Raw genomic sequence first — 27,970 nt, forward strand, 5'->3', positions numbered from 1 at the left:
ATACAATAATACCTATTAATGAATTAATGTGGCACTCTACTGCCTAGAACAGAAAGTCCATAACTTTAGTCTGATGTTCAAGACCTTTCCCAATTTGGTCTCAATTTACCTCTCTATACTTACCTTTCACTTCTTCCATACACAACCTCTATATACTTGTCAGACTGGGAGAATGGAGTAAGTAAACCAGGCATGGTGGGAACCACATTAGGTTCAAGAATAAAAAGATTGATAACCCACCTGATAGATGAAGGGAATTTGTGAGTCCCCCCCGTTTAAAACCTTTGCTTGGTAATTGATACAACAATACTCCAGGGATTCTAGAAAGTATGATATAGTGGATAGAATGATAGACCAGAAATCAGAAAGGCTTAGGTTTAAATCCCACTTCTGACAGTTTTTAGCTAAGTGGGCACAGGCAAGCCACTACAACTTTCAGTTGCTTCATCTATTAGAGTATAATACCTGTAGTACCTACCTTTTGTTTGTACAGAGCTTTGCAAACCCTAAAGTCCTATGCTAAGCTATGTTGTTTCCACATTGCTAAAGTACCCTCTAAATATCAGTGCCAAAAGCAACACTCTGATTACCTTACCCTGTTGTGGCTTTGATTATGAATTATATGTGTAGAATTGGTTTAATTGGTTGACTACCTAAAATAATTGCCAGTTCAATGTTTTCAAATGCCTTTTTGTTTTGCCCATACATTTCTCCAAAGCTCAGAGTCTAAGCTCCAGACAATATCCTCTCAAGACCCTACTTCCTAAGTAAGTTGCAATGCCAAAAAAAAAAAAAAAAAATTAAAGTTCACTGTAGAATAGCATCTAAAATAAGGAAATAGGTTGTTTCCTTTGGGGCTGTATCCTTTGAGTTTTTTGACACCAATTTCAAGGCTATAGAAAATAAATTGAAATCAGAAGCAGCTCAACTTGTAAACGAGGCTAACGTAACAAAAGAAACCGAAAAGGAGTACACAGGAACATTCAGTGTAGAACACACATATCCTCAGTGGTTCTAAGGAACTACAATTTAACACTTCAAAGGTTCTGAAATACTTCCACTAAATATGGTTCAAAAGCCATAGAAATGAACAACTAGCCTCCTTTAACTCTGGGACTAGAGAATGGCAGGTTGCTTAGAATATTTAAAAACAATAAATATTAGAAAATTAGAATCCTATTCTGACAGTAGTTTCAATTCAAATCTTGAATTCATATAGAGGTTTACAAAGAATATCAATTATATTGAAATAGTTAACAAAGCATTTTAAGTTCACAGACCTCAGATTAAGAGTCTTTGCAGTTAGACTAAGTATTTATTAAGCACCTACTCTGGGCCAGCCACTGTACTAAGTGGTAATTGATACAAAGAAAGGTAAAAAGACAACCTCTGTTCTTAAGGAGCTCACAGTCAAACTTGGGGGTGGGGAGGTGTGCAGGGAAAGACAACTTGAAAACAATATACACAATGACCACAATAATGTAAATTAAAACAAACCCCCCAAAAAAAGAATGGGTTTTGCAAAATTAGAAAGAACAAGTATGGCCCCAAAGGAGAGATATGAGATGACACTGCCATCCTACTCCTTTTCAGAGGTGGGAAGTCCATGGGTGTTCTACTTTTTTCTATGTATTGATTGATTGTGCTTATTTTTTCCTCTCCTTTTTATTTTACTTTAAAAATTATTGTTACTTGGTATGGTTCTCTGGGAGAGGAGATGGGAGAGATACTGGGAGAAATTCTGGTGATTTAAAAAAACAAACTAAATTAATAAAAAATATATTTTAAAAAAAGGACCCTTGCAGTCAAGCTGGTCAAAAGATTTACCTACTTTAGTCCTTCAAGGATTTGAAATTTTGTCCATATAGGTAATCTTTCCAATAATGTAGAACCAATTCATAACTTAGTAGAGTCTCTGTAGTTGAAAAAATAATTTACTCTACCCCAAACTGGATGAGATAAGTTGCTTGTAATAGCTCCATGAGGGCACATTTTATTTTTGACTTTTGGCATCCTAATTGCCCAGCACAGTGCCTAGTTCCTGTTGGATACTTAATACTTGATTTATTGATAAATTTCTTCAAGTTTAGCTACGTTGTTACTCCAATAAGATACATATAGTTCCTTGTTAGACTTGGGTTTGAATCCTTTCCTTTTTGTTCCAGTATCCACTAAGAGAGTGAAAGCTATACATTTCCTATTAAAGTCCTCAAGAATCTAGCATTACTTCTAAGTCATAAGGAGGCCCCAAAGGAGGACTTTAGTGGAGGGTTAATAATGGAGGGGCAAATTGATTGATTTAATCCATTTGAGTAAGACCCTATCAATATTAATTAAATCTTGTAAACCTTAGAGTCTCGTGGTAAATGCCATAACATTGATCCAAGAGTCAGAACTGGTTTTCACCCCTGGCTCTGACATGTACTGCCTGGGTGATGGTAGACTATCACTTTATCTCTCTAATCCTCAGTATCATCATCTGTAAAATAGGGATAATGCTAACTTGCACCACCTACCCTGCTGAATTTCTGTGAGGAAATCACTTTGTAAAACTTAAGATGAAACTGTGAGTTATTGATAGTATTTCTATTTGATTTGTGGAATAGTAATTACTTGGTCTCATCCTTCTGAAGTCCACAGGGTAGCTGGGGAAAATTTAAAAATATGGGAAATTGGGTTCCAACAGGAAAAGAGAATGTGTCAGTCCAAGAGCTTTCAGTGAAAACCATTCAGTCAGGAAACAACTTTAGTAATGACCCACACTATGTAGAACACTATACTAGGCACTATGACAACTATAAAAACCAAAACAAGTTAATTCCCATTGGCATAAATGTCAAATAACAGAATCTCTATAGCAAAGACATTTCTAAATATTGTCTAAAAATACAATTCTTAGAAGCACTTGGCTATATTACAAAATTCCAGTTCAATAAAATAATGTTGATAGCCCCTTGAAGTTGATTATAAACAGAACTGACCTGTGGTATACAAGATCTCTGCCCTTAGGGAATTTATAATATAAAGAAGTCTGGACACACATGAAATAGTCATGTGAACACATAATAAGAAGGTAAATAAGTTCAAATTAACTCAGTCTCATGGAGATGCATGTAAGCCCTGTGTTTATTGCATTTTCATGATGCACCTTAGAACATAATTATTTGCTTTAAAGTTTTTTTATGTAAGTTTTTATTTATTTCTACTGTTTTTACATTGCCTAAATGCGCCCCCTGCCCCACTATTTCTCTCATCCTCCAAAAAAGTTACTCCATATATCAAAAAAAACTTTAAGGATAAAAGAAGAAAAAAGAAGAAGAAAAAAATCAGAAAACTGATTGATACATCAAAAAAAAAAATCTGACAATGCAGCATTCTATATCCTTCACCCCCCTCTCCACTTCTTCAAAAGAATGAGTGAGGTTCTTCCAATAAATTCCTTTATTTGATCATAACCTGTTGTCATTTCACTTCTCTATCCATTATTCCTTCCCAGGCCATTAGCAGAGAGTTCTCTTCTCCCCTCTTCCTCAGCTCTTATCACCAGATGCCTTCAACAACCATCTTGTCTTTCACTCCTGTTTTATACGAAGAGGTGGACATTCTCATCACCAAGGCAAATTTCTCTGCATGCACAAGTGATCCCATTCCATCCCATTTTCTACAGAAGATTGTCCCATTTCTCTAGATGCTAATCTTTAATCTTTAATCTCCCTGTCTATTGGCTGCTTCCCTAATGCCTATAAACATGCCTATGTCCTCCCCAATAACAATAACATTTCTTTCACTTTTATATATTTATTGCTTTTAGAAAGAGTAGAAAATGAGAAACCCTAGATACAAGAAAACTTGGCAGTTATATCTGCCAATAAGTAATCAACATTCTGTATCATATTCAGTAATGCAGCAGCTCATTAATCAAGATTTTTTTTGCCATCAGATATGAAAATTAAAGGATGTTTCCAGCTTTTCTTGAAACAAAAAAAATGAATCTATGACAAATTTTCTTCAAGCACAAAATACTATACACTTTGCTAGAATTAAAACAAAAGCAGTTGAAACGCATGGCATAGACTAGAGGAAAGAACTTTGTGCTTTATTCCTAGCTCCACCACTGACTTACTATACAATCTCTGGTATGTTACAACCTCTGGGCCTCAGTTTCCTCATATGTAAAATGAATAAATAGGATCAGTAATCTACAAGACCCTTTCTAGTTCTAAATACTGTGTTTTTATGAAACAAGTAACTTTTTTAAACATGAAAGAACAATTGCATGGGACAAGACTTCGAGGAATTCCATTTTGAACAAATAAGTCTTGCAAAACATCCAGAAGGTCACCAAACTGGGACCAAGCCAGACCAAAAGAGACAGAAAAGTTCATGTTTCAGCTGAAAATAACAAAAGAGAATATGTTATAAATGTTATAGAAACAGACAGAAACTGAGAACTATGTATCATCAGCGATGTGGTAAGCAGAGATGAACTCTCCTCCTATGTTACCAACAGAACTAAAACTATCTGACATCATAGAATCACAGGATCTCAGTGCTGAAAGGCAATTTATATGTCAGTCAGTCTAACCCCTAGGTGAGCACAAATTCCCTCTACATCATCCCCAGGTGTTCATCTATCCATCATTGGAAGATGTACAGTGAGGGAGCATCTATAAGCCCTGGGGACAGACCACTGCGTTTTGGGATATGTTTTGGGCTGGGATTAACTCAGGCCAATCCTCTGGTAGTTTAGGCTCAATATCAGAACAAAATAAGACATTTGTAGGTCATTCCACAGTTAACTTAAAAAGATTTACTTCTACTTAGTAGGAGAAGGATATTCAACAAGGCATTGAGATTATCTCAAGCTGATTCAGCTGAGTGAAAGAAATGTTTTTTAGTCATTTTCCAGTCATATCTATTTGGGGTTTTCTTAGCAAAGATACTGGAGTGGTTAGCCATTTCCTTCTCCAGTTCATTTTCCAGATGAGGAAACTAAAGTAAACAGGGTTAAGTCACTTGCCCAGGGACACTAATTAATAAATTTCTGAGCTTCTCTCTCTCTTTCTCTCTCTGTTTCTCTCCCTCTCTTTCATCTTCTCCTATGACTTCCATGACATGTCTCTCAGATCTGTATCCTCATAATAAAATCCCAAATGCCTACTGAATAACACAAAGTGGATGAACTCCCCTTGTCATCATCTCAAACTCAGTGTCTCCAACAATGAACTCTCAAGATTCTTTACTGCTTCTAACTTCTCTATTTTGGTTGATGCTATGACTATCTTCCCAGACACCCCAGCTCATTACCTGGGAATTATTTTTTTTATATTTCCTTTCATTTATCCTCAATACTCTAACAGTTGTCATGTTCTCAAAATTATACTTCCACCATCTCTCAAAATAATTATTAGCTTTTTTCTATTCCCACTGAAAAAGCCTTAATTCAGATTCCTGTATTTTCCCCTAGTCTATTTTAATAGTTCTCTAACTGCTTTCCAGTATATCCTCTCTCTGATTCATTCTTTACACACCTATCCAATTAATCTTCCTAAATTCAGACTCTCATCACATCATTCCTCTTCCTGAAAACTTCCAGTAACTCTCAATTATTTACCAAATCAAATATGTTTTTCTGATCTGGAAAGTCAAGACCCTACACAATTTAGCTTTATAGCTTTATAGCTTTATCCCAAACTACATCCTTTGATTCCAAATAAACTTTTAACCAAACTGTACTACTCTCTGTTTCCTCACACCTCTCTTGTCCTGTTCATTTATGTACCATTTTTTCTCCTTGTCTATATATCTGAAATGAAGCCCTATCCTGCCACTGATCTCCATCTTTTGAATTTCCTCCTTTATTTCAGGGTCCAATTTAGGAGTCACCTCTTCAAAAACTCTCCTCTGACTCCTACCCTGATGACCTTAGTGTTCTCACATTTCTTATAGATATTTGCTTGGTCTTCTTTTCATTTATCTGTTTCTTCATTCTTTTATAAGTTATTAGTCTAGATGTTTTACTTTCCTTTTGGATTTTAAGCTCCTTGAGGGCAAAGTATTTATAATATCTATCTTTATAACCTCAACACCTAGCATAGTGCCTTGCATATAATAAGCACTTTAAAATGTTTGTTGCATTGATATATTATTTCATTTTAAGATGTGAATTTACAATTTATTTGACTTAGAAAGAGCAGATAGGAGAATCAGTACACAAACAGAGGCATTGACTCATTTGAAGATGACCAGTTACTCCTTGTAAAGGGGTGACCGAACCTGGTCCTACATAAAGCATACTGTGTAGAGGTAACCAGTCTTTCTGCAAGCACAGTGGATATTTTAGCATACACACGTGCAATTATCTTCAAACCTAAACCCTAGTACACATCTTTGCTTTTCTTTTACATCAGTTACTACACAAGTGGACAAGTTCCTCTGGCAAAATAGTATTATGTCAAAGCTAAGTGTTTTTGTCTAATTTAAGATGATTTCTTCCTTGCTAAGGAAGCTAGTTGGCAAACATTAAGCCAATGTTCCCAGGATCACAGATCTTTCTCCTGCCCATGCTTTCTATACTCACATACCTATTGTTTTCCTTCACTTTCTACTAACTTACTGAACTTCTAAAGTGATAAAAAGGCATCAATCCTGTTACTAATCTTGACATTATTACAATAAGAATACTAGTTAAACAAATTATTTGTCTCTACTCTTATAGAGTTATTCCCCAAATTTTTTTAATTATGATTTTCTTTGGCAGCTGGTTAATTGTCAGTCTTTATTTTTTTTTCTTCTTATCCTTACAAATACTGATTGGTGCTTGGTCTTTTCACTGCTAAAAATAGTTAACCTTGTATCTAGTCTTCTGTTCATTGGACATACTCCTTTTTATCATATCTGCCTGTTGAAATCTCTTCTTCAGGTCAGGCAACACCTCCTCCATGAAACCTGCCCTGATTCCTCCAAGTAAAAATAATCTTTCCCCCCTCAGATTTTCCACAGCCATTTTCTTTCATCTCTCTTGGGCAACAATGTATCTTTCTCCCATCAAATTATAAGCCTTTTGAGATTAGGGTCTATCCTTCCATGCTCAGTACTTAGCTAACATAGTCACTTAAATATTGCAGTTCATGTTCTCTTAACCTTTTTTATGACATCAAGCCCTTTGAAAGTCTGGTGAAACCTGTGGACCCCTTCTCAACATTTTTAAAAATTCATAAAATAAAATACAAAAGACTATAAAGGAAACTAAATCTATTGAAATAGTTATCAAAATATTAAGAAAAGACAAGTCCATGGACCCCTAGTTAAGAATTCTTAGAGTAGGTACTTAATAAAATATTTGTTCAATCAGTTGGATTAAATAACTGACATTCCTAAAATGAAGCACTGAAAGATCCAGAGAGAATCTTCCGAATCATCTAAAAAATAAAGGCTTGAAATGACTCATAGAATCAGAAAGTTGAAAGAAAACAGAATCCAATTAGTTCTATACTTTTACTTTACTGATGAAGAGATTGAAATCCAGTGGAGCTACATGACTACCTCCAAATTACTCAACCAAGCCAGGGGTCAAATTTCATGTCATATACATATATATGTATATGTATGTATGAATGTATACATATATATATATATTAGTGAAATCCATTCTATTCTGTTGTAAGACATAAGAGGTTGGAGATAAGAGATAGGAGACAAGGGTTAGGAGATAGGAGATAGGAGGTGGGGAATAGGGACTAGATCTGTGATTGCAATGATATAAGAAAGTCTCAAATGAGGAAGCTCCTATCAATATAAATCAGCATCTTTTCTGCAACTTATGGTCTTAAAGAGTTGCCAAGAGCAGTGAGAGGTTAAATGGCTTGAGTAAGGTCACAAAGTCTTTAAGGGTCAGAAGATCATTCGTATAAATTATAGGTAGTAATTCTAGCACAATAGTTTGTACAGAGTAAATGCTTAATGAATGTTTGCTGAAGTAAATATGCGATTGAGCAGGATACCCCTTTCCCTGAGAGTATATCATTTAGACTATGAACCCCATGAGAACAAGAAGCATAGAAAGTGTAACAGATGAAGTGGCAAAGAAGCTCTACCTGCTTCATAATTCTGCTTTTAGCCAGACCTGGCTCTACACATCCCAGCTTTGACAATGGCAACTGTCACAGGTTATCAGCAAAGAGGAATAAAATGCACAGATCAAGAAACTTTTTTAAGGATCCTGACTCCCATTGGCAAACATCCTAGGGGAAAGAGCATGAGGAGTTCATAGGCTCATCCTATGCATGCCAATTCTCTCCTGTGATTAAATTTCCAGAAGTCTTTCTCAGAGAAGTAAAGAGAGAATTAGGATACATCTATTCCTCACTTTCATTCAATGATTAACTTATGGTCCTAACATAAAACTATGTCACAGAGGTGAAGTGGACCATGGCCCAACTAATCTGTTCATTTCAGTCACCTTCATAATCAATACCCATTGTGACCAGGAAATTAATCATGTGGCCATCTACATCAATCATTCAGATGGCCGGAATAAATGTTCTCTTCATCTTTTGCATATAGACACATCCTGCACATTTGCACAGTTTTTCACATGTTTTGCTACTATTCATTGCCAAAGACAGAGATTTTCCTCTGTAAGAAATTACTTAGGATCCTGTTGGACAGTCTAATGGTTCGTGAATTCTGGCATTGGAATAAGGCATCAACATTTGATCACATGAAAATGTGTACATCTTCCCTACTCTGACACCCCCATTACCCCAGCTCAGGGAAAGATACAATACAGAGAAAGAGGACTAGATTAGGAATAAGGCGGCCTTCATTCTGGTCCTGGCTCTGATAATTATAAACTATATAACTTTGGGCAATCCTTTCTGGGCCTCACTTTCTTTATCTGTAAAATGGTAGAAGTGTTTCAGATGACGGACCCAATCTACCTTTCAAGGATGTTGTCAGAATAAAATGAGATAATGTATGTAAAAGTGCTTTATAAATTGGTGTGCATGGTGCAAATGGAAGATTTTGGGGGTTTTTTTTGGGGGGGACAGATTCGTGATTTCATTGAGGACCAGCAACTCCTCTGAATTTCATAGTCTTGGAGAGTTACTGAGACACAGCTAATAAGAATCAGAGACAAGACTTGAAACTAGGTCTTCCTCACTTCAAGGTAAGCCACAATGCCACTGTGCCACAGTGTGCCACAAATGTGCTACAAATGGAAGATGTTACATAAAGAACTGGTATATTAATCTAGTCTTCTTGCTTCATGAAAGGAATAATTATTTCATCCATTATAAGAATTCCCTGATACTCCTTTGAGAAAAAGCAGCTAGTTTTAATTTTCAGAACTGTCTGTTTCCTCCCCAACAGTTTCTTGTTGTTCATTATTCTGTCAGTTCATAAAATTTCCTGATGTTTCCATTCCTGATATATTGAATACCATGCCCAGTAATGGTATGTCTAATAATGGAAAAGTGTTATTCTGAAAGCAGCCAGTTACCATAACTCCATATATTTAGTTTATGTCCTCAAAAATGTGATACGTTCTAGTAAACAAATCCCCTGCTTTGTGTGTGTGTGTGTGTGTGTGTGTGTAGTTGTATAGGTAAATATGTGTGATCTATAAAAAAAACTGAAGGAAATAATGAGTAAAATCTAGTTTTAAAATGAGGTAATTATTTTAAACATTGTGAAAAAATGAAATAAAAAGCTTCTTAATGAGTTCATCATGTTTTCAGGTAAGTTAAATGTTATTTTTCAATTATGTGATTAGAATAAAGAATCTAGTTATAATGCAAGTACTCCATCATTACTTTAAGAACTGGAGTTAACGTTGTGCTTTGCCCAAAGTGACATAAAAATAATCTTCTAATGCATTAAAAATTGCTGAAAATTCATCTACAATTAATACTTAAGGATGTAAAATTGAATGCATTCATTATATTCCCATAAATTACAGTATATTATGTGTAAATTACCCATTTTGTTATTTTTTTTAACAAAAAAACACCCAGTCTTGCTTTTCCAGTTTAGTAACTAACTACTGTGTAAGTATGCAAAAATAAACAAGTCAAATGGCATGGAACCAGGAATATAGCATTTTTTGGTCTAATGAATTCATTTCCAATAAAATAAATCCCTCAAATGGAAGCACCACAGTGATTCATACTAGACACTGCAGTGGTGTTTAATATATTTTCTGAAGACCTACAACATCTTAGTGTCATGTGAACTTTGATAGCTAGCCCTATGAGTATGATGAGTGTAAGTCTTCACCTTTAATCAGAGCAGTGTCAAGGGGCACTCACAAAGAGCATGGTGAATGAGGCACAAAGCATCAATGTGAAGTGGGACTGCCTGCCATAAGTGCTAACTCTCCGGTCTCAGACCTACACAGCAATGTCTTTATTTAGTTATATACAGAACACCAAAACATCTCTAGTGGGCTGGGTTTTAATATGATACTTGTAATGCTTTGAGGATAATCCTTTTAGAAAAAATATAAGCATTATAGGGTTATATTTTTGATTTTAACACTTAAATATACTCCAAAAAAACATGCCTCTGCCAACAGTAAAGTTAGCGAAGGAAAAATGGACGTTTATTGAAGGGAGGAACCGATTTTTTATGTTTTTGTATTCCTAGAGCCTGCACAGTGCCTTATAAGTGTTATTGAAATGAAACAATGATGGTACTAAGTAGCCAGAAATGGAAATGACAAAGATTGCATACAAACTTTTTAGAAATGTAGTCATTATCTGCCCTCCAATCCATACTCCATATGTCTGCCAAATTCGTCTTCTGAAAATGCAGATATAACCATGTTAGTTCCTTGCTCAAGGAGTTCCAGTGGCTCCCTATTGTCTTAGGATAAAATGCAAATTTTCGTTTCATTTTTTAAATACCTTTACAATTTGGATCCAGCATACCCTTTCAAGACTTAATATACATTACTCCCCTTCATTCAATAGTCATTGCATGGCTAACCTATAGTTTTTCCCAACCAGCATTCTATCTCCTACCTCCATACCTTTGCATAGCTACTCTTCCATGCCTGGATGAAATACTTTACTTCCTCCTCTTAGAAACCCTAGCTTCCTTCAAAGATCATCTTAATCACAGCCTCCTATATGAGGTGTTTCCTGACTCATCCCTTGCTAGTGCTCTGCCCCAATGAAATTATTTTGTGTTTTCTGTATGAGTGTATACCCATGCACATATATATACATGTATATATATATATCACATATACGTACACATATACATTTATATATACGTATCACATACATGTACAGATATACATATACATATACATGGCTCTTTGATCTAGTGACACTGTTGGCTGTTCTACAAACAAGACCCTTCATCTCTCTGCTCAGAGCATTCTTTCTGGTTGTCCTCCATGCCTGGAACATTCTCCCTCCTCCACTCCAACTACTGACCTCCCTGGCTCCCTTTAAATCCCAAGAAAAATCCCACCTTCCACAGAAAGTCTTTTCTAACCCCTCTTAATCCCAGGACCTTCCCTTTTTAAATTATTCCCTAATTAACTTATATATTGCTTGCTTTGTATATATTTACACGTTACCTCTCCCATTAGATTTAAGCTCAGAAGAGTGCCTGGTATATAGTAGGCACTTAACAAATGTTTATTGATTGATACACACACACATACATACGCACATACACAAACTATGTACATGTCGCTTTTTTCCCAAAAAGAACAAAACTCCCTTTAGGCCTTGAATTGTTTCCTTTTAGCCTCTGTATTCCCAACACCTAACACAATGCCTGGTACATAGCATTTAGTGAACACTAACTAAACTTAATGAAATTACAGAGGAGGACATGAGGGCACAGAGAGGGAAATTACTTTGTTCAAGATCACATAAATCCAGTGTTCTTTCCATTATACCAGGCCACAAGTGTTCTGTTTTTTTCTTCAGTGTCTTTAATTTTTCCCCTAAATGTGAGTCTATAAATGAATTCAGAGAATTGTATTCTCTGTCCCTCCTCTTAGATTTTACTCTTTTTTCTTGTTTTTATTCTCTTCTCCTTTATTATTCCTTCTGCCCTCAAACCTAAAGGCTTTACTTCTAAAATATATAGGGAACTGAATCAAATTTATAAAAAATAAGAGCCATTCCCCAGTTCATAAATGGTCAAAGAACATGGACGGGCATTTTCCAGAAGAAATCAAAGCTATCTATAGCCATATGAAAAAAATGTTCTAAATCACTATTAATTAGACAAAGTCAAATTAAAACACCTCTGAGGTACCACTTCACACCTACCAGAAATGACAAATACTGGAGGGGATAAGAGAAAGTAGGTACATTAATGAACTATTGGTGGAGTTGTGAATTCGTCCAACTATTCTGAAGTACAATTTGGAACTATGCCCAAATGGCTATAAAACTATGCATACCCTTTAATACAGCAATACCAGTACTAGATCTTACCCCATAGAGATCAAAGGAAAAGGAAAAGGACCTTTGTGTACTAAAATATTCATAGCAGCTTTTCTTGTGGTGGTAAAGAATTAGATATTGAGGGAATGCTCATCAGCTGGGGAATGGCTCAACAAATCATAGCATACAATTGTGATGGAGTACTTTTGTGCTATAAGAAATGATGAAGGGAGTGGTTTTAGGAAAAAAAAAACATGGCAAGATTTATATGAATGGATACAAAATGAAGTGAGAACTGGGAAATCTTTGTACATAGCAACGGGAGTGTTGTAACTCTGATCAATACAACAGTCCAAGACAATTCCAAAGGACTCATGATGAAAAATGCTATCCACCTCTAGAGAGAGAATTGATGAACTCTGAGTGCAAATTGAAGTATAATTCTCTCCCTTTCTTAATCTTTTTTTCCTTTTTTTGGTGAGATGGCTAATGTGGAAATAGGTTTTGCACGATTTCACATATATAATAGATATCATATTGTCTTATCAGTGGGTAGGAGAGGAATGGGAAGGAGGGAGAGGATCTGGAATTTAAAATTTAAAAAGAAAAGATATTTAAAATAAATAGTCATTTAAAAAAGAAATACTTTTTATATTGCATCTTCTATACAAATAATTTATTACCTCCCTTCACAATGCATCACAAGTACCACCATCTACATGAAGCCTTTCCTGGTCCCCCAACTGCTATTCTTCTTCCCTCCCAAACTACCTTGTATTTAGTGTCTTTGTATTTATTTGTATTTGTTCTCTTATAAAAATTCTGTATATACTTGTTCTTATAAAATTTCCAGTTCTTTATTTAAAAATTAAACATTGCAATGTAGCACAAAGAACACAGAAAGAAGAACTGAGTTTTAATCCCAATGCTGCCACTAAAATATTTGACCTTGGGCAAAAACACTTAACTGTTTTGGATCTCTATTCTGTCATCTACAATAAGGGATCAGACAAGATGATTCCAACTTTGATTCTTCAAAGATTGTGATGTACCAAGATTTGTAATCTTACAGCATCACTGGGAAACTGTATGTGTTGAAAAAAAATGTCTCTGCACAAACTGCAGCTTGGAATCATTAAAAGCACTGCACATTTTCCCAAATAAAATCCAGTTTACACTCTACCTCCTATTCAGTTCTGGGCCCAAGTCATCATCAGTTTTCCGTGTCTTTCTCAAGTATACATATTGATGTAATAACACACTGAACTGGTTTTTCAAGGGCATGTCATAGTGTAAACAATAGTTATTGTTTTATTCTTTAGTTTGCCCTGTATGAACTGTTAGGGTAATTTCTCACGGCTCTCGTTGAAGATTCCCTGTAATGTTCTGGGGTTAAATGCAAAAAGCATAGTATCATACACAAATTAGAACTCTCTGGGGGGTCTTACCACTTATAGAGAATCTCTTCTTTATCTGGTCCTTATAAAAGATTTCCTCCATGATGGTGGTGACCTCTGACAAGCACGTTATCTCTTTTTATGCCTCATTTGATATTTAATAATAATTAGAAATTCAATGAATAGAGTTTTCTTTGTGGTTCAATTTATCAAGGAATTTTTGATGATCTTAATATATGCATGAGAGGCCTTAGGGGAGAGCTATATTTTGTTCTTTTGAGTCAAAAGTCAATCAGTCAACTGACATTGATTAAGCATTTATGATGTGTCAAGCATTGGGAATACAAATAGAAAGACAGTGGCAGCCCTCAAGAAGTTTACATTCTAACAGGGGCAGATGACCCATAAGAAGAAGCTAAAGGAGTTGGAGAGTACTAAAGGGAATCGAAGAAGTAGTAAGTGCAGCATAGAGAGGAATGAAACATAACTAGCCTGGGTGCCCTCCTTAAATGAAGCTTCTGAGAAGAGTCATCCAATCAGAGGAAGAGGCTGCACACTTTCATTGTGTGGATTTCAGCACTGGAGTGAGCTTTAGGATGAAGAGCTAGGGCATGGTCAAGCAAGTCCTGAGTGCAGTCGTTTAGGAAACTAGAAATATGCTGCTTCTGAAACATTCTTCATTCAGATACGCTTTTGGAACTGAAGTTTCAATTATGAGTTCCTTCTACCTCCCACAGGCACCTTCTCAACACTTATTTTCCCTGTATTATATTATAATGTATGTACTTGGTGTCTCACTCTTAAGAATGTAGACTTCTTGAGAAACAGAATTGTTTCATTATTTGTGTCCTGTACTTAGTGTGGTGTCTGGCACATAGTAGGCACTTAATAAATGCTTGCTGATGGATGGATGGATGGATGCTAACTCTTTTGAGTCTCTAAAGAGAGGCCAAAAAGTGGCAGCAGGTGGCAGAGTCCAAACAAGTACCTTGCCCAGATGGTTTGTTTTAAAAGTCACATTAAGGCTGAGATCCCTCTGCGGGCCCTTCAAAATGCATCTATGCCACTGTCAGAGTCATTTTTTTTTCTCATTAGACTTCTATAGATAGCATCCTGGTCCTGTCCTCCATTCTATACCATATTTTTCTAAGCACTTAGAACACTTAGAACTAAGAACACTTATTCTAACCATCCTTTCCATTCCACCAACCCTAGGAACCCTACTAGCCTTTTGGGATGGTTGTTTCAAAGATAGCATAAAATTGTGTATTGAGTTCCAGGCTTGAGATCAGGAAGTTGTTCCATTCTTTAGTCATGTCCAACTCCTCGAGAACCTGTATGGGATTTTCTTGGGGAAGATACTGGAGTGGTTTGCCATTTCCTTCTCCAGTAGATTAAGGTAAACAGAGGTTAAGCGACTTGACCAGGGTCACATAACTGGAGACTATCTGAGGCTGGATTTGAATTCAAGCTGACTTCAGGCCCAGTGCTCTATCTACTGAGCCACCTAGATGCCTCCAGAGTCAGGAAGACCTGGGTTCAAATTCTTACTCTGACACAAGGTCACTATGTGACCTTGGTCCGGTTACTTAACCTCTAAGAGCCTCAGGTAACTCCTAAGAACTTACCTACTAAGTCACAGAAAGGTCCCCGTATGGAGGAAATCACAAATGGCCTGATAACAATATTGGTTTGCACAGCGGCTGTATATAGTACAATTTACAGGACATGACAATAACTGTGCAGCTGTAGAATGAGTTGATCACAAATAGTTAAACTTTGCCAGGGAAGGCCCATAAATATTTATTTTATAACTTAGGTTTTGTGAATGTGTTTGATAAACAAATATGATAGTAAGATCAACAAAGCATGAATCAAAAGGTATTTACATGACAGATTGTTATGGTCTATTGTGTCAAATCTGTGATTTATAAGGAGTAGCAAGATATGGATTTACATGATAAACCAGGACTTTCACTGCCTATAAAGTATATAAACTACTCACCTAATTTGTACTGGAGAAGTTTATATGCTCCTTCCATTATAGCTAGTATGCTTGTCAGCATCTGCTTGATAGGCTTTTAGTGTCCTTGCAATATTCATTTTAAAAATTAATATTCCCAGATTAAAATTTGAGCATCTGGCAAATAATCTGTATGGTGAAAAATTACTTTTTTAAGTGAGAACATTTTCAAAGAGGGTAATGGCTATGGAACATTTTAATAATTCGTCATAAACACCACTGTATCAGAGAGAAACCCAGTCTTTAAGTATCTTATTTCTCATAGCAAATTGTTTCTTTGCAGTAGACAGTTATGTGCTTCAAAACTGCTTTTTATAATGAAACCCTGTGTTGTCAACTATAGAGTACTTATATTATTATTAATTTATTATGTGTTTAATAATAGTGGTGTAAAAATGGGATGTCACAGTAGATAGAGGGGCCAGTCTTGCAGTTAGGGAAGGTCTGAGTTAAACTCCTTCTGATACATGTTAGCTGTGTGACCATAGGTAAGTCACTTAATTTCTCAGTGATCCAAGCAACCCCTTGGTAATAAATGTTATGGAGAATTTGATGTGGATTTTTTAAAAAAAAATGCTGTGTAAGCCAAATATCAGCTACCCATTCATATAAAAAGCAAGGTGACTTACCAATTTAATCAAGGCAGAGCCTTGGAATTGGAATCAGCAGACTGGTGTTCCAATCTCACCAAATACCTGTGTCACACTGGTCAAGTATCTTCAGATTTCTGGCCTTCGGTTTCTTTATCTATAAAAAGAGGCAATTGGATTAGATGACTTCTATGGTCCCTTCCAGCTCAAAATTTATTTTCTTATTTTATATATATATATATATGTATATATAGGCCCTGGCCTGCTCAAAGTATTCAGAATGTAAAACCCTTTTATTTTGACATTATTGGTTATTTTTCCCATTTTCTCATTTTAAATTTGCTGTTTTCATTTTTCAAATCACCTCCATCTTTTTTTTTGCTCCTAAGCACTTTCATAAACAATGCATTTTAAGTCAGAAAAAAAGTGAATTTCATAACCACTCAATTGATAACTTTTGAATGCTTTTCATAAACCTTTATCTTTAAAATCCTACACATACCTAAGATTATTTCTGTAGAAACTGCATAGAGCTTAGGAACTCTTTATATTTGAAATTTTTTAGCCCCCAACTCAAGGCAGTCAGCATTTAATGGGACCTAAGAAAAGATATTATGTTTTATGTGCTTCAGTTAATTACCAATCTTACAGGATCCAAATTTGACATTTCATTCCTCTCTTAAGATGAGGCCAAGTTTTTACTTGGCCACGGATATTTCATTAGTGTGTCTTTTGGGGTGGGGTGGGGGGGAAAGGTCAGTCTTGGAGTCCAGAAGACCTGTGTCCAAATCTTACCTTACTGGCCTGAGTCAGTACACACTAGCTCTATAAATCCATGGCAAGTCACTTGAGTCTGTCATTCAACAAGCATATATTAAGTGCTTACTCTGTAGCACAGTCAGGTACTGTGCTAAGCACTGAAACTAAAAATACAACCAAAAAAGAAAAAAAAAAGCAGTCACTGCCCTCAAGGAGCTTGCATTCTAATGGGGGAAGACAACATATAAAAGAAAGCCAAAAATGGGGTAGAGAGATAAAGATATAGACAGGGGCATGGTAGAGAGGTCCAGGGGGCAGTCTAGTGAGAAAGGTCACTTAACCTCTGAGTGCCTTCCAGCTCTTGAAGACTGCAACTTGATGAATGAAATATTGTCCATCTGCATTAGAAGAGGGAAGTTCCTCACTGAGAGATCCCCACACTGAAGGAATCTGTATATATGTATATGTGTGCATATATTCAGATACAACATGAATATATACATATAGGCTTTTGTGTATATGCGTATGTTTGTATTCTGTATTTATGTATGTGGAAATCCTAAGCACCATTTCTTCACATGTAGTCACATTATCTAATGATGTCAGTCCAAATCATTAATTAGGAGAACTTGTAGAAATGGCTCAACTATGTTGAACTCAATGTTATAGATACAGCCTGTGTTGGTATAATTAAAGTGTAGTGGAGAATTGATACACACATCCAGAAACTTTAAGCCTCAAAACAAGAGGGTTTGATTTGAACTTTGGGGGTTCAAATGATTCCTTAAATTCTCTGCTAGTAGCAAATGATTATACATACATTATCTTCACTTTGGCTATGTGGAAAACTTTTAAATTAATGAAAAAATGTAAGATACTCAGAGAAAGTATAGCATGGTGGGCCAATGACCAGCTTGGAGTAAGGAAGACAGATTCAAATCTTGCCTTAAACTATGTAACCATGGACCATCACTTGACCCATGAATGCATGAGTCAAGGAAGCTGCTGATTTAAGTCAGTAGAGGAGGATTCCACCCCAGCAGTTTCCCACACCCAGGATTGTGTTAGCATCAAGCTCAAAAGCGGTTGTTAAATTTTTCAGTATAAACATTCACTCCTCAGAAATCAGCAAAGGCTACAAACCAGAGCTTGATTAGTTGTTTTGTTGATCATCTTAGATTTAAGAAAGTGATGGAAAAGAGTTAATAATGCATATTAAACTTAAGCATATGATGCATTTTCAAAGTCAGATGTGAGCTGGTTGTTAAATATTTACCAACGCACTACTCCCTGCATCAATGAAATCACAGTCTCAAATCAAGATGATGATGATGCCAACAAGAAGTGACTCTGCTATAATATAAAGGGCTCAATAAAATTTGCCAATTAATGGATAGGCATAGATAGAAGAGTAGAAAAGTAGGCTCATAGAATATTAAAAATCCAAGTAAATGAAGTCTCTGTTACTAGCCTTTGAGGAACAAAAAGTTGTGTGTTAAAACAAACATAACTATATTTAGAAGATGCTGGATTACAAGAGTTCCCAAATAGGTAAAAACAGGCAACTGATTTTGAGAAGGTCCAGACACCATCGTTCCTGTTAGACTTATCAATAGGAGGCTGACAATAGTATTATTGCTATTTACATATTGGTGCCACACTGGCATGGATTTGCATAATGTATTGTGGCTCTATGCTCTAGAGAGTTGCATTGTAACATATTGGTGCTTAATGAACTCTGAAAAAATTGATTTTCCACAGAGTAAATTAAGGAATGCATTATAGCTGTTAAAGCAATCTTAAGGGAAATCTGAGGCTTCCACTGCAGCACCATGCTTAGTAAGTAATAAATTACATGTTATACTTATTTGCCTTAATTCATGCTAATTTTGTCCAATTAATGTATCACAGTAATTCAGAAGCCTGTCACAGGAGAGCTAATTATTTATTGGATTTTTGTGTTCAGCTCCCTAGGAGTCTACTAGCAAACAAACTTGAGACTGTCTTTCTGTTAGGTCCACAGTGACATTCTTATGTCTTACTGTGGGGGAGTGGAGCTTTTTGTTTTTGTTTCAAGTTATAAAACGAATCCTGATGTACCTAAGCCAAGTTTTTGTTTACCAACTGGTGAAACAGTGGTGACAGCCTGCCATACTATTAGGATGAGAGCTAATACCTTTCCCATCAAACTATTTCCTGTTAAGTGTCTGCACGTGACAGAATTCTCATTAAGGAGCAAGGCAAACCCTTTTCTTTGTACATTGAAAGGTTCCTCCAGCATGGCTACATCCACATACCCAAAGAAGATCTTGGAAGTGAGACAATTCTTTGGATAATCTAGAATCTCAGACTCTCACTTCTGCCTTTGTTCTCTGGATATTTTAAAGATTTTCATGTGTCCCTCACCCCACCCCGCCCGCCCCGAACTGGCCTATCTAGATCATTCTCCTCTCTATTTCACTTTTCATGGGTACACAAAACCAAAGTTGTTTTAAATTTTTTTTCTTTCATCACAACTTGTAGGCATCAAAATGTAATGGCCAAAAGAAATTGAATGTAATACACAATAACAATCTATATTAGCTTTGCAAAAATAGTTTTTTTTAACTGTGGCAGAATGTTAATTCACATCCCCAAAATGAATTATTTATGAGATTAATGTGTGCAATTCATACCTATAAATAATATGGCAGTTGCTAAATAATTTGCACACAGTGATAAGATGCAGACATCAGAGTCAAACAAGAAAAGTCTCACCAGCTGTGGAATACTCACTATCTGCTGGAATTATGTCAGATACATGCATTTACAGAAAGTTGGTTGTCGGGAAGGAAAGAGGGAGTGGTAAAATAAATAAAAGCATTTGATTTCACATGGTTTCTCTTTCTTGTGAATAGCAGGCAAATGCTTGTCAGGTGATTACCATCTTCTAGCCAAATAAGGAAGAAGTACCATTCTTTAAATCCCTAATGTAAAGTGATGTTTACCAGCAGGTCACACTGTGCATGGGATACGACCTGACAGAAGAAAATGCAGGGGACCAATTGTGTCACAAACGTAAAGAGATTTTCTTTCACAGTAGACATTGTTTTGAAAAAAGAAATGAAATAGAAATGGACGTGTATTCTCCAGTCAGCTGCTGCTAATATGTGTTTGCCTATAACCTAATGAGCAGCTGCTACTTTGAGCAAACTTCTCCAAGCAGACTAGGGGTTTATACCTTACTATGTGATTACTTGAAAGGAAACTGTCACATGCTATATAATCTTTTTTTCCCTTTCCCTCTTCATTGTTTTATCATCCATACAAAGGTGGAAAATAAGTTTCTACCCCTACCAACTTGGCCCCTTTCTATTTCTTCTACTTCTCCTTCTCCTCCTCCTCCTCCTTCTTGTCTTTCTCCTTCTCCTTCTCCTCCTCCTCCTCCTTCTGCTCCTCTTCCTCCTTCTCTTTCTTCTATTAGTCTTCAAAAGAAAGCAGAAATTAACATGTCTCTTCCTGGTTCATTTCCTTACTAGTACACAAATGTTATGAATGACAGCACCTCTCTGGAAACTGGATTTACTACAGGTCACAACTACCTCAGGCTGGGTTTTTCTAAGCTTTTACAAGCTAAAAAACCTCCCCACCCAGTGAATAGCAGACCTCCGAGGAAAATGCAGGTGCAGCAAGACTAGTAAGGGTTATTTAATAGGTGTTGCCATTCTCACTTGGTCCTGAACCCTGGAACACACCGCAAAGTATTATGGCTGTATTACACTGCTGTAAGAGTCATTTTTCATGAAAGAAATAAAACTCTTGCCTTCTTGTGACTGAGTCTTTACATCCACAACTGTATTTTTTTCCTTTCACAAAGCTATAACAATCATGAATTGGGACTGGATTGCAACTTGTACAATTCGAGCTTAATTTCAAATAGTCCATGTACTTTAAACTGGGGAATGTTTCCTTTAGATCTAGTTGTAAAGTGCTATTAGGGAGACCTTAGCAGTTATTCAACTTTTAAGAAGCTGTTTCCACTTTTAACATTTTCCCTTGGGTCCCCCTGGATCTCTTTTGGGGGAAATAAATATTTATGTTTTCCCCACCACCTTTTAAGTGCTTGGGCACAGGGATAGGAAGTATGCAACCCTCTGTTTTCTAAGTGGCAGCAGGATTTAGTAGAAAATGAACTAGGTAGCAGAAGGTCTAAGTTCTGATCCTGGTTCTGGCCCTTGACCTTGCTGTATCAAGACACTGAATCTCTCTGGGATTGAACAATCTCATCTATAAAATCAAGGAGTAGGACAAAATTATAATAGCTTGTGTGTGTGTGTGTGTGTGTGTGTGTGTGTGTGTGTGTGTAGCTTTAGTGTCTGCAAAAGCACCTTACATTTTACTCATTTTATCTTCAATTCTTGTGAGGGTAGGACTATTATTATTTCCATTTTATAGCTAAGGAAACTGAAGCTAAGAGAGGTTAAGTGGCTTTCCCATGGCCAACTAGTAGGTATCTGAGATGATTCAAACACAGATCTTCCATGACTCCAGATCTGGTATTATATCCACTCTGCCACTTAACTGCCAAATTAGCAGAGCATCATGGCATCATAGATCTGGAGCTGGTATCACCAAGGTCTCTTCTGAAAGTCTGGGTTCTCAGAGACAACAATACTTCTCATCTCAAGGCTCATAGGCCGTCAGAGTAAAATAGTGATAACCCACATAAAGTGTTTTTAACATACATCATTTCATTTCAGAATAAGATTCAGCAGGAAAAGAATACAGGTTGTACTACAGAATCAGGGCAGAGTTCCAATGAAAGGAGAAAAATACTGACTGGATCTTTCCAAAGCCCAAATTCATTCAGCATTTTACTCTCATCCTAGAAATGAAAAGGATAAATCACATCAGGATTTATCTAATGGTTATAACCCAGCCTCCCTCCTTCCCTCTTAAGCTGCCTCAGGTATTAGGTGACCAACTATCCCATTTTAGCAAGATTATTTTTTGTTTTTAGGACTCGGGCTCAGAATGGTTGCCCCCATTTTTCATTTTGCAAATCTGGTCACTTGATCTTAAATCACAGTTGCATTCTGCCTCATGGACAACCATCTTAAAAGTCACTAGGCAAGTATTTTATTTAGCATTGTCTATTGCAAATAGATTTTCAAAAGCTTTTCTCCTGTATGCAAAGATGAGGCAGGGATAGTCTGTTGTAGTATTTAATACATTTATTATTTAGTTATTATTATTAATACATTATATTATTAGATGTCTAGCAGTATTTGCTGAAAACTTTTGCCTCGCCTACAAAGAGTAAAGCATATAGGACTTCTAACCTGCAGGCAACTCTAAGAAAAAGGGCAGCTTGATGGCACAGTGGATAGAGCATGGGGCCTGGAATCAGGAAGATCTGAGTTCAAGTGGGATCTTAGACATTGCTATCTTTTGTTTTTGCAAGATCTAAACTTTCTCCCTTTATCCCTTCTCCTACCTCTCCCAGAAAGCCATTCCATATAACAAATAATTATTTTAAAAAGAAAAAAGAAAGAAAGTAAAGGAAGGAAATTGGCAAAACCAATCAATACATTAAAGAAATCTGAATTTATCTGCAACATTCCAGACACATAGACCCCCAAATCTGTAAAGAAGTAGGGGAAATTCTGTTCTCATATATCTTTTATGAGGCTAACCATGTTCCTTGTAGTTTTTCAACACTCAGTTTTCATTCTTTTGTGTTGGTTGTCATTCTTTCCATTTATATTTTTTAATCATTGTGTATATTTTTTTCGTGTCTCTGCTTACTTCACTTTCTATCAGTTCAAGTAAGTCTTTCCATGCTTCTCTATATTTATAGTATTCATCATTTCTCAAAACACAATAATATTCATTACATTTCTATTTAGCCATTCTACCTTTCCCTAATCTTTGATAGTGTCTTGCCCTTATTTAGCTACACAGACTCAGTCTGAGTACCTCTTATCAAACTTCTGGACAACAGAATCCCAGAATTCAGATGGAGATTGGTTCTTCTAGAAAGTAGGCAAACTCGTGTAACCACATCCTCCTTCCTGTACTCCCCTCCACCATCATCTAAGATATCTTTGGCCATCTAGGATCTTGCTGTGAAATAAAAACAACTCCCAGTCTGAAGAAAGCTCAAGCTGAGAAGTGAATATAGAAGCTGAGCTTTATTTAGGTAAGGTACCAAGAACTGCTTTGGACTAGATCAAGGACAGGAAAATACCTTATTTTCTAAATGTTTTTGGAGAACTAATATATACATATACATACATATGTATATGTATATAGTCACAAATAAATAAAAAGTAACAAAGTTTTTTTTTAATTTTGAGAGAAATATGGGACACAATTCAGTAAGCAAAACAAAGAAGTAAAATTAAGTTCAGAGGAAAAAGAACAGGGAATGAGGAAAAATAGATACATTGAGAGAAAGAGAAGGGAGAGATAAAGAAGAGGGGAACCAATCAATCAGCAAACATTTATTAATCAACTGCTATGTACTAGACACTGTGGCAAACACTGGTGTCACAGGTTCAAAGAAGGAAACAATTCCTACCATAAACCCACATAAATCACAGCATTTCTATACACTATTTCTATACACTACAAAGTCCAGCAACAATAGACAGAAAGAGAAATTCCATTTAAAATAACTATAGACAATATAAAATGCTTGGGAGTTCACCTGCCAAGACAAACCCGGGAACTATATGAACACAATTACAAAATACTTTTCACAGAAATAAAGGCAGAGTTAAACAATTAGAAAAATATTAATTGCTCATGTATAAGCTAAGCCAATATAACAAAAATGACAATTCTACCTAAATTAATTTACTTATTCAGTGCCCCATCAATCAAAGTACCAAAAAATTATTTTGTCAAGCTGGAAAAAATAATAAAATTCATCTGGAAGAACAAAAGGTCAAGAATATTGAGGGAATTAATGAAAAATAAATGTGGTATAAGGTGGTATAACTGTACCAGATCTCAAACTGTATTACAAAGTGGTAATCATCAAAACAGTCTGGTAATGTCTAAGAGAAAGAATGGTGGATCAGTGGAATAGATTGAGTACATAATATATAGTGGGTAATGACCATAGTAATCTAATGTTTTCTAAATGCAAAGATTCTAGCAAGAACTCACTATCTGACAAAAACTACTGGGAAAACTGGAAAGTGGTTTGACAGGTGCTAGGTATAGATCAGCATCTCACAACATATACCAAGATAAGTTCAAAATAGGTACAATGATTTAGACAGAGAGGGTGATATGATAAGCAAATTAGGGGAGCATGAATGGTTTACCTGTCAGATCTATGGATAAGGGAAGAATTTAATACCAAATGAGGTAAAGAGGTATAAAATGGGGTTTAAATTGGATAATTTTGACTACATTAAATTAAAAAGGTTTTGCACAGGCAAAACCAATGCAGCCAAGATTAGAAAGAAAGCAGAAAACTGGGGAAAATGTTTTTCAGCAAGTGTTTTAGATAAAGACCTCATTTCTCAAATATATAGAGAACTAAGTCAAATTTATAAGAATATAAATCATTCTCTAATTGATAAATGATCAAAAGATACAAACAGGCAGTTTTCAGATAAAATCAAATCTGTCTATGGTCATATAAAAAAATGTTCTAAATCACTATATTCTAAATCACTAACTCTGAGGTATCACCTCACACCTACCAGATTAGCTAACATGACAGACAAGGAAAATGACAAGTGTTGAAGGGAAAATGGGAAAACCAGGACACTAATGCACTATTGATGGAGTTATAAACTGATTCAACCATTCAAGAGAGTAATTCAGAACTATGCCCAAAGGGATGAACTGTGCATACCCTTTGACCCAGCAATATTGCTTTTAGATCTGTATCTCAAAGAGATTTTAAAAAATGGAAAGGATATGTATGTACAAAAATATTTATAGCAGCTCTTTTTGTAGTGATACAGAATTGGAAACTGAAGGGACACCTATCAATTGGGGAATGGCTAAATAAGTTGTGATAGGTGATTGTGATGGAAATGATGAGCCGGATTCTTTCAGAAAAACACTGGAAAGACTTACATGAACTTATGTAAAGTGAAGTGAGCAGAACCAGGAGAACACTGTACACAGTAACAGCAATATTGTATGATGATCAACTATAAATGACTCAGCTATTTTCAGTAATTCAAAGATCCAGCACAATTCCAAAGGACATAGGATAAAAAATGCTACTCACACCTCCAGGGAAAGAACATATGGAGTCTGAATGCAGATCGAAGCATACTATTTTTTACTTCTTTGCATCCTTTTTTTTTTTTTGGTCTGTTTTTTTCTTTCACAACATGACTAATATGTAAATATATTTTGCTTGACTGCACATGTATAACATATATAAAATTGCTAGCCTTTTCGATGAGAGGGGAGGAAATAGATGGAGGGAGAGAATTACAAACTCCAAATTTTAAAAAAAGAATATTAAAATTTATTTTTGCATATGACTGGAAAAATAAAATATTTAGACAGTGAAAGAAAAAAAGGAACAATCCCTACCTTCAACATGAAAGGGAAAGAACCATAGGAAAGAAAGAAAGACATTGAAGGAAAATGGTCAATATCTTCATATCTATCCTCTCCTCCCAAAAAAGACTAATTGTATGATTTAGCCCCAACATCCCACTAACTCAAAGTCAACTCCACCTTTATAATCCACCAAATCAGTTTTAATCTTCTGCTGCCAGCCAGCATTTCCTGCCTGCCCAAACTCAGCTCCTTTCAATCTAAACTCCCCAGGTGAAGCCTACCACCTGAAACCCATTCCCTTTTCCCATTCCCAACTGCCCAAATGTGGCTATCTACTGGGGTTGTGACCAGAACTTATCAGTCTAGTTTCTCTATCAAGTCTCCCAAACTCTAACCTTCTTTTGTCTAAAGTAGCCAAGGTCATATTACCACTGACACTTTTATCAACCAGGTCCCTTTTTCCCCTCCCCACCTCCACCAAAATTGGCTATCTTATAATCAATTTAATGTCTCTTCCTCCCACTCTTTCATTCTTCTCTGGGCTCTACTCTTGATTTTCTAGCCTTTTCATTCTGGCAAATCACTTCATGTCGTGTCCCTTTTCTCTGATTTCTCAAGTCCTTCAAGAACTTCCATTTTAAGGAAAGTGCCCAAGCTAGCCATGTTCACTCTTTCATTACTCTCTGGGTTCCCCTCTCAACTCTCCAGACCTCTTTACTCTCACCAGCACCTCCTTTTCCATTTCCTTTTATATATTATCTTCCCTTATCAGAATGTAAGACTCTTGAGGATAGGGACTTTCTTTTTGCATGTATCTGTATTTGCCATCATGCCTGGCACAAAGTAAAGCCTTAATGAATGTTTCTTGACATTACTTGACTCCCTGAAAGTCAGTATATATAACTTTGTATCAGACTAAAGTACCTAAGTGTGGATAACCCTGCAAAGGAATGTGTTCCTGGAAACTTAGCATTGGGACTTACAGATAAGTACACAACTGATTGTTGACCTTTACTGTGAAGAGCAAAGGGGCTTCCAACTCATTGACAGAGGTGTCATAATACAGTGGATAGAGGGCTGGATCTGGAGTCAGAGGAATTGGTTCAAATCCTTGCACTGTGAGACCTTGAGCTAGTTACTTAACCACTCTGGACCTCAGTTTCCTCAATTGTAAAATAAAGGGTTTGGACCAGATAACTATTGGGGTCCTTTCCACCTCAAATCTATGATCCTTTGACACAGCATTTGGTAACTTGTCATAGGCCAAAGGAAAATCAACTGGTAGGACAGAGTTTCCAAAACTCTATTCTAGATCAATGGCAGCTCATGACAGTTTGCCCTGGGCTTTGGAAGAGGCATATCTATAGTTTCTCAGGTCATTGGGTCAAGCAGTAGCTATCATTAATAAGGATGTAGAAGATAATTTGACCAAATGACACCCTTCTGGCCTGTAGCTACCCTTACTAATTATTTCTCATATAGGCTATAGCCCTCAAAAGTTGCCAAATTTTTATATAATCTTAAAAGAATGGGTTACTATGTCTATAGTGAAGAAACAACACAAGGATTAATCTAAAAAGAATAGCTTTTTTCCATCATTAACAATACGGATTGGTTCATAATCTTTTGTTAATATGATCCTAGTGTTTCTTACAAATAGCAACCTCACAACTGCTAGGGAGTACTTCCCCTAAGCTCTATAAACAAAGGGCCCAAACAAATTGCATTATTTGGGGTAGACTCAAAAAATGAATTATTGGATTTCTTAGAGATGTAATTGGATTTCTTATAGATTTCTAATAGATGTCATTTTTCTAAATGTAGAAGTAATACAAGGACACTCTCAAGGTCTCTCTGCAGAACTTTGGAATTGACTGTGTGACATGGGAGACACTGGCACAGGACCGCTCAGCATGGCGTGCCCTCATCAGAGAAGGTGCTGTGCTCTATGAGCAAAGCAGACAGAATTGAGGTAGCTCAAGAGAAATGTGAGATGTGCAAATTCAGAGAATCCACCCCAAATGTTCACAGGGACTATTTGTGCCCGACCTGTGGTAGAACCTTCCGAGCTCATATTAGTCTGATCAGAAAGAGTCAGACACACTGTAACTTGACTCCAGCATAGTGATGTCATTTTGGTCCTCTTCAAGAATGAAGGACAACAACCAACCTAATGTAGAACTGAGGAGGTCTCAGACTTTACCTAAGGGTAAATTATCCAAACTGTACCTTGGAGGTGACCCTGATCCTAAAGGAGGTTTG

At 36.2% G+C, this 27,970-nt stretch overlaps 1 long non-coding RNA gene across 1 annotated transcript in view; it reads right to left on the bottom strand.

The window, feature by feature from the left end:
• LOC114025390 overlaps positions 1-27,970 on the bottom strand; it is a 91,117-nt gene that overhangs the window by 45,554 nt on the left and 17,593 nt on the right. Inside the window, exon 3 of the long non-coding RNA XR_003567019.1 lies at positions 16,466-16,583. This is a non-coding gene — a long non-coding RNA (uncharacterized LOC114025390). The remainder of the gene's footprint in view (positions 1-16,465; positions 16,584-27,970) is intronic.

This window comes from Vombatus ursinus, unplaced genomic scaffold, assembly GCF_900497805.2.
Source record: "Vombatus ursinus unplaced genomic scaffold, bare-nosed wombat genome assembly UNPS02014830.1, whole genome shotgun sequence".
In the NCBI taxonomy this organism is placed as follows: Eukaryota; Metazoa; Chordata; class Mammalia; order Diprotodontia; family Vombatidae; genus Vombatus; species Vombatus ursinus.